This window comes from Pan troglodytes, chromosome 12 (assembly GCF_028858775.2).
Source record: "Pan troglodytes isolate AG18354 chromosome 12, NHGRI_mPanTro3-v2.0_pri, whole genome shotgun sequence".
NCBI lineage: Eukaryota > Metazoa > Chordata > Mammalia > Primates > Hominidae > Pan > Pan troglodytes.
Window position 1 is genome coordinate 103,532,969 of NC_072410.2, and position 14,479 is coordinate 103,547,447.

The 14,479-nt window shown below is 41.7% G+C and overlaps 1 protein-coding gene across 12 annotated transcripts in view; it reads left to right on the forward strand.

The window, feature by feature from the left end:
* The first annotated feature begins 734 nt into the window (after positions 1 to 734).
* LOC134807944 (uncharacterized) overlaps positions 735 to 14,479 on the forward strand; it is a 359,665-nt gene continuing 345,920 nt past the window's right edge. For 7 of the 12 annotated variants that reach the window (XR_010149618.1, XR_010149616.1, XR_010149615.1 and 4 more), the window contains exons 1-2: positions 741 to 811; positions 2,068 to 2,172. The gene's annotated coding sequence lies outside the window, so the exon portion shown is untranslated. Of the gene's footprint in view, positions 905 to 2,067; positions 2,173 to 14,479 lie in introns of those variants that run through there. The other 5 variants (XR_010149617.1, XM_063790091.1, XM_063790093.1 and 2 more) reach the window with 4 other exon arrangements.

Consider the following 14,479-nt stretch of genomic DNA (forward strand, 5'->3'; position numbering starts at 1 on the left):
AGGTGCTTCCAGGGAAAAGAACAGCTTGCAGGAGCTTCTTCCTGGGAGAGAGTGTTTCAGGTTCTACCTCCTATTTCCAGAGTGTAGTTAGGGGTTAGGGACCCACTAAAAAATGTTTTCCCGCGTACTTCCTTGCCGCGGAATTCACTGCTCACATTGTGGGGAGGGACGCAATGGGATGCTCTGGGACTCCCTGACGTCACCTCAGCTCCCAGAACCTGAGGACCTGATATCCTAAATCCCCTAGAATCTTGGTGTCCCCATAGCCGGCTCAAAAGAGTCCCGTCCCACCTCTCAGGGCGCGAAGCCTCTGTGACGTCATGGTCTCCTCCCGCAGACACCGTGACGTCACAGAGGCCTCGGGCTGGAACATAAGGCTTGAATGAGGTCCACAGAGGCATTCCATTACGTAACTTCGTGACGTCACAGATGGGCCCAGCCTCGGGCTAACATATCCACACCGCTCAGCCCCGCCCCGCCCCACCCCGCGAATCGGCCCAGGCAGGCGCCACGAATCGGTTCGTCTCCACCGACACGATCCGCAGACCCGAAGTGTTGGCAGCTGTCCTGAGTGAAGGGCGGTGCCCTGCAGCGTCCTCTTCTTGAATCAGTGGTTTAGAGTGGTCTCCCTGCCCGCGGGCTTTCAGGGCAGCAGTTGCCGCGGCGTACTCATCCCACCCACTTCTGCGCCCACTATGGCCGCGCCCACTGCGGCCCCGCCCTCCTCGCCCACTGCGCAAGCGCCACGCGCAGGCGCAAAAGGAACTCGCAGTCTAGTGCTGCTGGTGCTGGAGTCCGGAAGCTAACGGCGGTGCGTGGAAATCGTCGCGGAGTTCAGTGTTTTGCTTTTGGGGATCACAAACTCAGGGGCACACTGGCCCGGCGGGCGCATCCAGCCGTTGGCGTATGTGTGGGCAGAAAATGCAGACGAGAAAGTGGGTGGCGCTTGGCTAATGCGGGCTGGAGCCCTTGACTTGGAGTGCCCAGTCCAGCGCCGCGGTCCTACAGAGGGCCCTGGGATCTGAGTTGGCGAGGGTGGCGCGGCGGGTCCTACCCTAGGCCAGAAAGTTCGCTGCGGTCCCAGCTCTTTTGGGCAGCCTCTCTGAGGTAGAGCTCTCAGACGGTCTTCAGCCCAGTGGAACGCCCTGGTGTCCCACTCCACCCGTTCATCCCGACTTCCTGGGCCGTCTCTAGAGCCCAGTTGGTAGTTGGGCCCAGTTGGTAGTTGGGCCCAGTTGGCTCATGTTTCAGATGAAAAATTCATTACGGACTTGAGATGCTAGGTTGGAGACAAATCTCATGTCAGTGGCAGAGGAAGAATTCGAAGCTGTGCTTTCATTGAGGGGAAGGGCCAGAAGACCCAGCTCTAGGTTTTTCTGACAAGCACAAGTTTCGGGGAAGTCCCTGTGCTTCACTAGCCTCAGTTTTCTTCCTATAATGGGGGTAGGGCTTTTCCTACCTACCTCATTCACTTTGTGTAGAGGTAAAAGTAATACACATTTTACCAATAATGTATTCACTGCTTGAACCAAAAACTACCCTAATGTGTTGTAGAACAACTTTGGCATGTATGAAGGCCTTGTAAATGTTGATGATGATGATGCTTAGAAATGCTTCTCAGCATTTTGACGTAGCCTGCCTCCCAACCTACTGTATTCCCAGGAGATACCACCCCCATCTTTATTATAACAGAGGCATCCTGAAATGAAATGAGAGAGGAAGAATATCACTGAACTGGTGGACTTCTTGAAACCCCCGGCAAAAAGCCTTTTTTCAATGACATAGGGAGCAATGGATTAATCAGTTCACAAATTGTTATGTTTGGTTGGGATGATGTGTCATGGCCCTATGTCAGAGCGCTACTCACCACACGTTTGTGGAACCCAGGGAGTTAAAAAACAACCTATGGCGACTGAGGTGTGGAGCTGGGGAAGGAGCCTATGTACGTATGTGGCAAGTGTGACTGCAAAGATAGGGAAGTGCTTAAACACAGGCTTGCAGAGTGAAAGCTTCCTTGTGGATTTGTGTTTTCTTATGATTGATTGATTGAAACAAGTTCTCCCTCAGTTGCCTAGGCTGGATTGCAGCGGTGCGATCAGGACTCATTGCATCCTCAACCTCCCCGACTCAAGCAGTCCTCCCACCTCAGCCTCCTGAGTAGCAAGGCTACAGGTGTGTGCCACCACGTCTGGTAATTTTTTCTACTTTTTTTGTGTAGAGACGAGCTCTTGCTATGTTGCTTAGACTGGTCTTGAACTCCTGGTCTCAAGTGATCCTCCTACCTTGGCCTCCCAAAGTGCTGGGATTACAGGCGTGAGGCACCATGCCTGACCCATTTGTTTTCTTTGACTTGTGTTAGAGCATCCTAGTCTAAAGAAAAAGTGGCCACACAGTGTTCTTTATGTGGACTTCTGCAGGAATGTTCCTCTCACCCAGTCACCCAGTCCTGGCAATTTGCTGCCATTTTTTTGGGTCATTTTTCCTGGCTAAGTCTAGTTCCAGCTCCAGAGATTAGAATATGAAAGGATTAACCCCCCAAAATGGGATGGAGGGATGAATGAGTTGAAAGTTTTTGTTTCCCTTTTCCAAACACTGAGTTGGCTCTCATCAGCACAGCTGTCTCTGGGGATGTATAAAGCGTAATTAATACATTTTAAATGTTTGGTTTCAACTTTTTTTGCTAGTGAGATAAGATAAGGAGTTTTTGTCATGACAAGGGAAGGGGTGGATTTCTTTCTATCATTTGCAGGAGTGGGTACCACTTGGATCCTGTAGGTAGACAGTTGCATGAGATGAGAAACTTTATAGGGGGCATGGAAGAAAGCCAGTGGAGATGGGGAAGGAATGGCTAGACTCTTTAGCTTCCTGACAACCAGAGGGGGAAAATGAACTTCCAGAGAATTTGGGTTTTGCCTTAAATATTGAAATTTGCTTGGGCATTTGGTCCACTTCTTAATTAACCTGGGTCCAGAACTGAATGTCTTTGCAGTCGGAGCTCAGAATTGCTTTGGTATCTCACAGTACACGTAGCATTTCCCTGTTGGTGTACGGTAGGCCAAGGACCAGAGCATGTGTTGTGCTGTAGCCAAAAGGAATAGTCTCCATGACCTTATCATTGGAGAGATCATTGGACACTGAAATAGTTGAGCATGGACACTCTAAGATGGGTGGAAATACTAGAAGAGTTATTATTAGCAGAGGGATCTATGTATCCATAAGATCCATATTTTTAATTATAATGTTCATATCTTCTATATTGTTTTTAATAAATGGTGCTGGGAAAACTGGCTAGCCATATGTAGAAAGCTGAAACTGGATCCCTTCCTTACACCTTATACAAAAATTAATTCAAGATGGATTAAAGACTTAAACGTTAGACCTAAAACCATAAAAACCCTAGAAGAAAACCTAGGCATTACCATTCAGGACATAGGCATGGGCAAGGACTTCATGTCTAAAACACCAAAAGCAATGGCAACAAAAGCCAAAATTGACAAATGGGATCTAATTAAACTAAAGAGCTTCTGCACAGCAAAAGAAACTACCATCAGAGTGAACAGGCAACCTACAAAATGGGAGAAAATTTTCACAACCTACTCATCTGACAAAGGACTAATATCCAGAATCTTTAATGTCTTGATTTCTTTACCTGTTAATTCCTAACTGACACTTTAGTGTGTATTAAAAACTCCTGCCATGATGGTGGAACTGTCATTTTCTTATTGTAGTTCCATCAAAGATATATAAATTATATATACATATATACAAAAATTATATATATGTACACACATATGCATGTATGACTGTTTAAGCTATTTACATTTATTGTGATGTCTATATTGCTGTTATCTTCTACCACCTCACTTTAGGTTTCTAGTTGTCCAACTGTTTTAATGCCCCTTTTCTGACTTACTTCCTCTGAATAAAATGATAAGCTTTCGCTTAATTTCTTTAGTGCTTACTCTTGAATGTTTAATATGTTTACTTAGCTTAAAGTCTCAATCAGTAACATCACTTACCTTTTTAATAATATAATAAATACAGCAACTTCGGTCACACCTGACCAAGATCCCAGTTTATATGTCCCACAAAATTCATTAGGCTCTTTACCCTCACCACCCTTCTCACCACTCCTGGGCCTTGGCTGCTCACCTGAGGCATTGCTTCCTTTGGATTTTCGGTGGCTGCATGGAAGACCAGCTTATCCTTGAGTTCACACTGACCATGCTTACATTTGTCTCTCCATGACAGTCAGTCGTGCTCTTGGGAATTCAGCGTGGCAGTTGGGACAATGGCAGGGGCTGGGGCTTTACCTCTGTGGGAAAAGTATGAAACATTGCTAGGGCTTTTCCAGCCAGAAAGCTGGGCAAGCTTTTGCCCCTAGCAAAGGATAAGTTTTATTTTAATTGTCATAAGTGTGTATTTAACTGGGCCAAGGAGGATTGGAAGTGCTGGGGAAAGCATTCAGTTGTAATACATTCCTTCAGCTTTACCCCCAAATGTTTTAATTTGAAAATTTCCAAGCATATAGAAAAATTGAAATAATTTTATAGTGAGCATCCATAGAATGGATTTCTTTGAGTTTATCCTCCTTGGGGTTTTCTCAGATTCTTAATCTGCAGGTTTATGCCTTTTTCCATATTTGAAAATTTTCCAGTCATTATTTCTTCTAATGCTTTTTCAGCTCCACTTTCTTCTCTGCTTCTTAGACTCCAATGACACAAATATTAGAATGCTGTTTTCCCACAGGTACCTGAGGCTCTGTTCATTTTTTTCAGTCTATTTTCTCTCTGTTTTTCAGATTGGGTAATTTCCATTGTTCTATTATCTGGTTCACTGGTTCTTCCCTCTGTCCCCTCCATTCTGTTGTTGAGCCTATCCACTGGGATTTTTAGAAAATTTTAATTATTGAATTTTTTAAATTCTAAATTTCCATGTGGTTCTTCTTTATATATTCTATTTCCATATTGAGACTTCATATTTTTAATTTGTTTCTAGTGTTTGTAATTGCTAATTGGAGCATTTTTATGTTGGCTGCTTTAAAATTTGTGTCAATAATTCCAGCATCTGTGTCATCTTGATATTGGTGTCTGTTGATTATCTTTTCTCTTTAAAGTTAAGATTTTCCTGGTTCTTGGTGTGACCTGATTTTCCATCATTTTCTTGGAATTTTGGGTACTATGTTATGAGATTGGGTTTTGCTTAAATCTTTCTTAGCAGGTCTCCTCTGACGCTGCTCATTTGGGAAGAAGGACGTACTGCTTTGCTACATGACAGGGTGAAGGTCTAGGCTCCCCTCCGGGCCTTTGGGGACACCTCCCATGCTCAGAGGGGTAGAGGTGCTTTTTTACTGATCCTCATGTGGCTTCTACTAGGAGGTAGGTGAAAGGCCTTGTTATCTCTGGGTGATGGTGGAAGTTTGACTGTCCACTCAGTCTTCTCAGGCATCACTTGGGTGGGACAGGGAGGGGTGCCCTGTTACAGCTGGAAGAAGATGGAAGTCTAGGCTCCCTACTCAGTCTTTGCTAAGTGGTAACCTGTGGCTTTATGAGTCTCTGTCTGATTGCATAAGTGAAGAATTACTGGCCTTACAGAAATATACACTAAGTGATTGGTAGATTTCTTCACAAATTCTTTCTTCCTGGGGATAGGATGATCTAAGATGTTCCCGTTATTCTTAGATGATCCTGGGTTTCCACTCTAATGTACTGTGATATTTTAAGTTTCACAATGAACAATCATCCTTTTATATGTTGACATAAAATGCCCTGGAATGGTCTTATTATAAAATTATAGAACCTTCATCTATCTCAAATGTTGGAATTTAAGTTCCCTGTGGATAAAAAAGAACAATTGATATTTGTAGATTAGCTGCAATCTGTTGAATTTTGACACAGTAGAGTCTTGCATTATTTTGTTTATGAAAAGAGAAAATCTAATGATTCTAGTGGCATGGTTTTCTTTTACACCCTACTCCTTTGTTTGATTTTCAGATCACAGTTTTTAACATAAATTTGTCCATAAAACTGTAAGCCTCATTAAATTTTTGGCAGTGGAATTTCAGGAATCTATTTACATTTTCCTAAAATATTAGGTTAGTTTTTTTCAGTGTAAAAATACTTCCTAAGGGGATAGAATTTTTTTCTCTTCTAAAATTGTGCCTCTAGATTTCTTAGTGTAGTTTTGATCAGGAGGAGAAATAATTATCAAAGCAAAAACTTTTTTTTTGGTTAATATTTTTATTAAGATTTATGTATTGTTCCAGATTATGGACTAAGTGTGGGCATTATACAAATTGAGAGGAGCGGTCCCTATGTTTTCCAGGTATATATTGTTATGACATAAAGTTGATTTCAGTAAGTCTGGAAAGACTTAAGTAGATAGCCTGGATAAACAGAGCTAGGAGGCAGGGAACTTTGGTCTCAGTGCAGATTTTATTGCTGAACTTTCTTCAGTCATCTTAGTCAAATCCTGTAGCATCTCTGGACCTCAATTCTTACCTGTCAATGAGAATAAAAACACCTATCTTTTCTAACTTCTACAGTTTCTGCCTGAGAAAATTTAAATATGTGCCATAAACATAGATAACATTGCTAAAGACGGCTTACCTCTTTTTATTTATTCTTTAAAATAATCTGCAAACACTACCAGTTTTTCAGCTGCTTTTGGTTTCAAAAATGTCTCAGAGCAAAGAGAATTAAAAAAAAAACCTGCGTGGGATAGTTTTAAAAAAGTTTTAGACTTCATTTCCAGGATTTACTATCTCCATTTTTGCTATTAGTGAGAGCCGAATTTATTTTTCTTTCCTGAATACTCTGATCCTTTTGTTGTCCTGGAGCTAGTTGTGTCACCTATGAAGATTTAGGCAGAAAAAAGCCTCGCACGTAGTTTAGAGAACTGTGTGGTAGACATCCCTGGATTAAAATAGCTGTAATTAGTAAATCAATCTCATGTTTAGGAATATGCTGAAGTGTGTGGATATTCTGACTTGATCCAGAAACAGAATAAAACCAAATCAACTGCTTTCAAAGTAAGAACAATTGCAAAAACAAAAATTTTGAAACACTGAACATAAAGGTTTGAATTGTAAATATTTGTTTCTAGAGAAACAAAAGAAATTGCACTCATTTCTAATTTCAGGGGAAGAGAGCTCAGTGGTAGTTAGGCCACACCGACCTTGTTGGTGTGTTAAAATGGGAATTTTCACATAAGGTCATCTGTATGAGACAAGGAGCCCTGTACCACCCCCGTGGTGGGCAGGAACTCTCCTTCCATCTGTAGACTGGTTCTTAGATGTGGCTCAGAACTGACACACACACACAATCCCTGCAGATTTTGTCTTCTATTCATAATCATCAGAGTTTGAAATTAGGGAGTGAGCCAAAACTAAGTATTACAGGTATTTTAGCTGTGGTTGTTAGGTCCTCTCACAATTAGTTGTTAAATATATTTTTGACTGGCAGGAAAAAATGTAAAATGTCTAGAGTTTTCTTTGTGTCTCCAATATTGACTTATTTCCCTGCTATATAAATTATTCTGAGCAGCATAATGTGTACAGGCCAGAAAGGCATGGTGCCTGAATATCAGTGACCAAGAAAGAATCTTCAGAGCTGCTAATATAACCTCTGAGGAACCCAGGGGAAAAAATCCATTCTGCCCTTTTCAGTTTGTTGGTTTTATTATTTTTCACTAAGAATGATTGTCCTAGGCCTACCTGACTGACACCAGGTCCATTGAGGTGCTTGGAACACCGCCCCCCCCCACCCACCCACCCTCCTGCAGACACATAGCAAAGAGAGATGGGTGCACAGCTGGCTTTGGCTTGGTGCCTCCTTTGGCCCTAGGGGTCCACTCACCCCTGGCATAGGAGGCATGCATCTGCATCTGGATCATGAACAAAACTGTCTCACCTTGATTTCAGAAATACGTGTGAGAGTTTCACCCTTTGAGAACCAACCACCCACCTCTCACTTGAGCTCTCCTTACCTGCTTTCCAAGGAGCCTAGAGTCCCTCACTTTCTCATGAGAATCCTTCCTTCCTTCCTTAGTAAGAGATGATGTTTATTATAGAATGCAGACCTATGGGGAGGGGATATTCTATATAGCTACCATTTGTTGAATCCTTACCATATCTGAAACATTGTGCCAAGAGATTTGCAATCACAAATATTCCCATTTTTTTAAATGAGGAAACTGAGGCTCAGAAGTACAGTTTTGTACAAGATAACAAAGTTAGTAAATCATAGAACCAGCCTTCAAATCCAGATTCTTCAGACTCCAAAATCCATGGGCTCCCAGGACCCTGTACTGCCTCCCTGTAACTGAGATTCATTGAGGGGAGGCCCTGGCCTGACAAATGAGGAGTGCTGGGCTCTGACCTCCTGCTGGTGAGGAAGAAAGCAGCTAAGAGGTCCTGGGCTGAGAAAGCTTTGCCTCACCAGGTGCTCTGAGTGCTGGCACAGGAAGGATGAAAGCTGAAGTCCAAGCACAAAGTGGAAGTCTTCCTCCTGCTTCACAGGGTAGCCTTCCGGGGTGTCTCATTCAGGAGGGAGCCCATCCTGGGAGAAGGAAGAGAGCAGAAATGTGGCCAACCCCTGCCTGCACTAGGGCCCTCATGCTTGTCTTTCTTCAGAAGAGGATGATGCTTGTTTGAGAGGGTGGCATAGTGTTTATGATGTTATACTGCATTTCTGTTCCTTTCACTAGCTGGAGTATGAGCTTGTGAACCTGAAAAATGTTGGAGCACCTCAGCTGGGAATGTCAAGGGCTAACAGAGGTGGCAGTGAGGCCTCAGATGGGTTTCAGGTTGTCGTCTTGATGGGACATGGCTTAGACTTTCCATTGCCCTTCAGAGTTTCTTCTTTAGCCAGGTTCCTTATACTAATGATCCGTATGATCAGTATGGCTGAAATATAGCTGAAGAAGGCAGTCAGCATATAGTGTCACCCAGACCAGACTTTTTCAGGATGCAGCCTGAAACTTTTTTACCTTCTCAGTCTGGTCCAGGGACTTCTCCAATGTACTTCTATAAAAGCTGTGACTTAACATTTCTGATGCTGTATTACAAATATCTGCTTATAGACTGCAGGCTCCTTGAGGACATGAGCCAATTCTGCTTATCTCAGCATTCCCTGTGCCTTTTGTGGCACCTGAGCTTGAGAAGGTGTTCCTAGCTAAGCCGGACTTTGGAGGAGAACAGCCTTGGTCCAATTACAGAAATGAGGAAACTTCAAGGTAAAGAGGGGTGACTGGTTAATTGCGCTCCTGGGAAAAGCATGCTTCTGATCATTAGGTTGAGAATGAGAACCGTGTGTTTAAAACTGGAGTAAAAAGAACAATCTACTGGTAGCCCTGACGGCAGCCAGCATGAAGGGGCTGCCCAGAAGGGACATTTTTGGAAGTGCGAACAAAAGCTTTGCTCTAGGACATCCTAGATTGCTTTTCCAAATAATTATAAGATGCGATGAAGGCTGCACCTTTTATTTCCATTTTATTCTGTTTAGGATGAAACATTTTAAATAAAAGTCCTGAAAATTTAGAAGGCAAATAAAGCAATCCTGCTAATTTAATGAAGGCAAAGCTGTAAATGCAGCTTTTATGGAGTGTCAACCACTCCCTGAGGAACCTGGTAGCTAGAGGGAAAGGAGGGGGAGGTTCATCCTTTGACTCATCCCAAGGGGCCAGAACCTTTTTTCACTTTTCTGTAGCAAGTAGGGCTTCTAGAGAGGAGAGCTCTGCTAGTAAGGAATGATCCAGGGCCCTCTGGCCTATGAATTTTTCCTTCAAGTGGCCTTGCTTTCTTTCTGCATGATGAGACTGGAGGCATGGCCTGGCTCTTTGAAAACCACCATCCCTTTGGGTTGGTGACCTTCTCCCTCTGGTACCTGTGTGCCAAGGGGGTGTATGGAAGACAGGCTTCTGTCCAGTGCCCTCTGTGGTATGTGGCCTATCTACAACACTAGTCAGAATGCAATGGATAGAGGGCCACTCTGTACCCTGGGGTGTTCTTTCAGTAATCCTCTCATCACAGTCACCTCCAAAGGCTGCTCGCCCTGACAGTGGGGATGTGATGGGCAGGCTGTCAAATAGATTGTGAGTGCATTAGCAGGATTAGCAGTGAAGGCTAATATTGTAGCATTTCCAAAGTTCATTCACGGCAGCTGCTTGGCTGCCAAATTGGGCAGGCGCAGGCTTCAGAATTAATGTCACATCTGGGATGGCCCTGATGTGGTCAGAGGCACAACAGTCCCATTGTGTTTGACTTGTGTTTATGTATTTTTATTCTATAACAGAGTTTAATTTGTAACATTAGTAGAAAGATACCGTCTAAGTGTTCTTTTCCATCTTATTGATGAACTAGCTGAAATACTTCTGCCACCCTTCAAAACCAGATGCTTTGTTTTTGGTAGTTCTTGGAGTATTGTTGATTTTATTTCTGCTAGTGAAAGTGATATACCTTCATTTTGGAAAAATTTGATCAGAAAAGTACAAGGGAGCCATTTAAAATGCTCAGTCCTTTTACTATATAGATATTACCTCTGGTGCCATATGTATTTCCATGTGATTTTCCTACGGTGCGTATATATTAAAGAAAATGGTGATCATACAATATATTTGGGTTTGTTTCCCTTTTAAAACACTGAATATGGCTGGGCACGGTGGCTCACGCCTGTAATCCTAGCACTTTGGGAGGCCGAGGCGGGTGGATTGCCTCAGCTCAGGGGTTCGAGATCAGCCTGGGCAACACGATGAAACCCCTTTTCTACTAAAATACAAAAAAATTAGCCAGGCGTGGTGGCACGCACCTCTAGTCCCAGCTACTCAGGAGGCTGAGGCAGGAGAATTGTTTGAACCTGGGAGGCAGAGGTTGCAGTGAGCTGAGATCGTGCCATTGCACTCCAGCCAGGGTGACAGAGCGAGACTCTGTCTCAAAATAAATAAATAAATAAATAAATACACACTGAATATTATATCATGAACATTTTCCATTTTTTGCACTTTTAGTGAAAATACAAAATTTAGTTACTATCAAGTAGTTTATATGAATATATTTGTATTAGTGTTCTATTGATGTGTAACAAATTACTACAAATTTAGCACCTTAAAACAATACTCAATTATTAGCCCACAGTTCTGTAGGTCAGAAGTCTTGCATGATATGACTGAGTTCCCTGCTCAGGGTCTCACAAGGGCAAAATCAAAGTGTCAGCTGGGCTGAGTTCTCTGGAGGCTCTGAGAAGAATTGCTTTCAAGCTCATTCTTGGTAGCAGAATTAAGTTCCTTAAGTGTGTAGAACTGAGGTCCTGGTTTCCTTGCTGGCTTCCTATTCTTAGCAGCTGAAGCCACCTGCCTTCTCTGCCATGTGGCCCCTCTATCTTCAAGCCAACATTGGTGCATTGAATTTTTATTGTGTTTTGAATCTTTGACTTCCTTTTCTGTGATCTGCTGGAGAGAACTGTTCACTTTAAAGGGCTTATATGGTTAGGGCAGGCACACAGAATAATCTCCCCCGGCTTAAGGTCAACTGTGTCAGATAACATAATCTAATTAGGAGAGTGCAGTCCATCACATTGATAGTTTCCAGGATTATGCAGGATATGTACACTAGGGACAGGGAATCTTGGTAGCCATCTTATATTTCTGCCCACCACAATATTATATGTAATAGTTTTTGTATTTTCAGAATTTGTTTATTTCCACGTTCTTCTTATTATAAATAATGTTTTGGGTGAAATGACATTTTGTAATTTGCATTTTCTAATGAAGTTAAACATTAATTTTCATATGTTTTTTGACCATGTATATTTCTTCTTATGTGAATTATTCCTTGCTGTTCTTTTTTACAGTATTTTTTCTAATTGATATATAATGCTTTTTCAATAGTAAGGTTACTAAGCCTTTGCTGATCTAAAAAAAATTGTTTATAGAAAGGAGTCTCACTATGTTGCCCAGACTAGTCAAAAAGCAATCCTCCCACTTTGGCCTTCCAGAGCACTGGAATTACAGTTGTAAGTCATTGTGCCTGGCCCCAGCTGCTAATTTTATCACAAATATTTTACCTTTGCTTACTTTTTGATGCACAAATATTTTAAACATATATATACACAATTCTACCTGTATCTTTCTTTTTCTTTCTGCCTTTGGAGTCATTTAGAAAGTCCTTTTGTACCCCAAAATTTTGGAAGTATTGAGTTACATTTCTGTGTTACTTTTAGAGACTTATATTATTTGTGTTTAAACTTTTATGTACATGAAATTTATTTTCTATGTAGTATTAGGTACATAGTTAAATTCCCCCTCCCCCAAATTGTTAACCAGTGATTCTAATGAAGTAACTTATCCTTTGCTTTCTGATTTCAAATGCCATTTTTGTACTTGACCCATTTGAGTTGCCTTTTATTCTGTTCAATTTTTCTATTTTGCAGACTAGTATAAGACCCATGTTCTTACAATGATTATAACTTTGAAATAAATTTAAATGTTTTGCAATACCAATTCCTCCCTGTGATCTTTGGTTTTCAGTATTTCACTGGCTATTTTACCCTTCTGCTTTCAGGAAGTTTAGAATGAATTTAAATTGCTAGTGGAATTTTATTTGAAGTGCATTGATTTTTATAGAATTTATTTTGAAGAGGTTATATTTTTGCCATATATAGTCTTCCCATTCCAGAAATATGGTTTCTATGCTTATTAAAATTGTCTTTTCTATTTCCCAGTGAAGTTTTATTTTTCTATTTTAATACAATTTTAAATTTACAGAAAACTTGCTGAAATATTAAAAATAGTTTTTCCCCTGAACTATGAGGATAAGTTGCCAATATGATGCCCTTTTACCATTGAATATTTTGTGTAATTCTGACAAATAAGAACCTTCCATGCCTGGTGCGGTGGCTTATGCTTGTAATCCCAGCATTTTGGGAGGCGGAGGCGGGCGAATCACCTGAAGTCAGGAGTTTGATACTAGCCTGGCCAACGTGGTGAAACCGCGTCTGTACTGAAAATACAAAAATTAGTCGGGCGTGGTAGCAGGCACCTGTAATCTCAGCTACTCAGGAGGCTGAAGCAGGAGAATTGCTTGAACCCAGGAGATGGAGGCTGCAGTGAGCCGAGAGATCACTCCACTGTACTCCAGCCTGGGAGATAGAGTGAGACTCTGTCTCAAAAAACAAAAAACAAAACAAAAAAAACTTCCATTCAACTATCAAAATCAAAATCAGAAAATTAACACTGATATGTTACTGCCATCTAACCTGCAGATCTCATTCAAGTTTCACCAATTTGCCTAACAATGGCTTTTATAGAAAAAGGATCCAAGTCATGATCTTATATTGCATTCAGTTGTCATGTGTCTTTAGTCTCCTTCAGTCTCAACTTGTTTCTTTGTCTTTCCATGACTTTCATAATCACAACAATTTTGAAGATGATAGGCTGATTATATGGTAAAATGTCCCTCCTTTGGGACTGTGTAATAAGTCCTCATGATTAGATTTGGAGAAGTGATGCTGTGCTTTTTTGGGGTATGGTAAGGTTAAGAATCATTATACAATAGCTACAAATTGTTGAACACATACTATATAAAATACACTTCACTAGGCACTTCACATATTTTAGCTCCTATAATCCACACAAGCACACTAAAAAGTGAGTATTATTGTTCTTATTTTATAGATGAGGAATCTGAAGCTAAGAGAAGTTAAGTGATTTGTCTAATGTCACTTAGTAAGCTGCAGAACTGAGCCCAGGTCTCAGGCCTGTGTCCCTCCCAGCCTGTGCCTTGTGCCCTGCACCATGCTGCCAAGTTGACTCCTACCTTGGACCTGCCTGGGGAATGTCAACATGGGCATCACACAAGAACACAGGAAATCCCACTTTCGTAAATATTCTCCAGACTCAGCACTTACTAGTTGTATGGCTTGGACAACTAAGTTAATTTTCCTTGGCTTCATTCATTCATTCATTCATTGACTTAATGATTACTTCTTGAGCACTTAGACACAGGCAGTGTTCTAGGCCCTGGAATTACAGCAACGTAAGACAAAGTCCTTGTGGAATCTGTCTTCTAGGATAGCTCTAGTTTCACTATTTGTAAAATGGGGTAATTAAAATATATGCATAATTGAATTGTGAAGAATAAATAAAATCATTCATGTAATGAGCTTAGCCCAGTGAAGATACATCATAATTTAATGTGTCAGCTATTATGTAAAGATCATGAACAGTGAGAAGCCGATCCAACTCTTGACTCAGTGACAGTGCTCTGAGATAAGGAGGGAGATATAGGATGGGGGAGGCCTGCAGCCTAGGAAGCACACTTTTTCCAGATCTGGGATCAAAGCACAAAGCTGGAAGATAATGATCTCAATGAGGACATTGGCAAGGCCTCCCAAAAAGCAGAGCCTAGAGGACACACATCAACACCAATTACTTGTTCAGCATGTGCTTCTCTGCTCTGATTGCCCAGAGCTGTGGCCAAGGATTC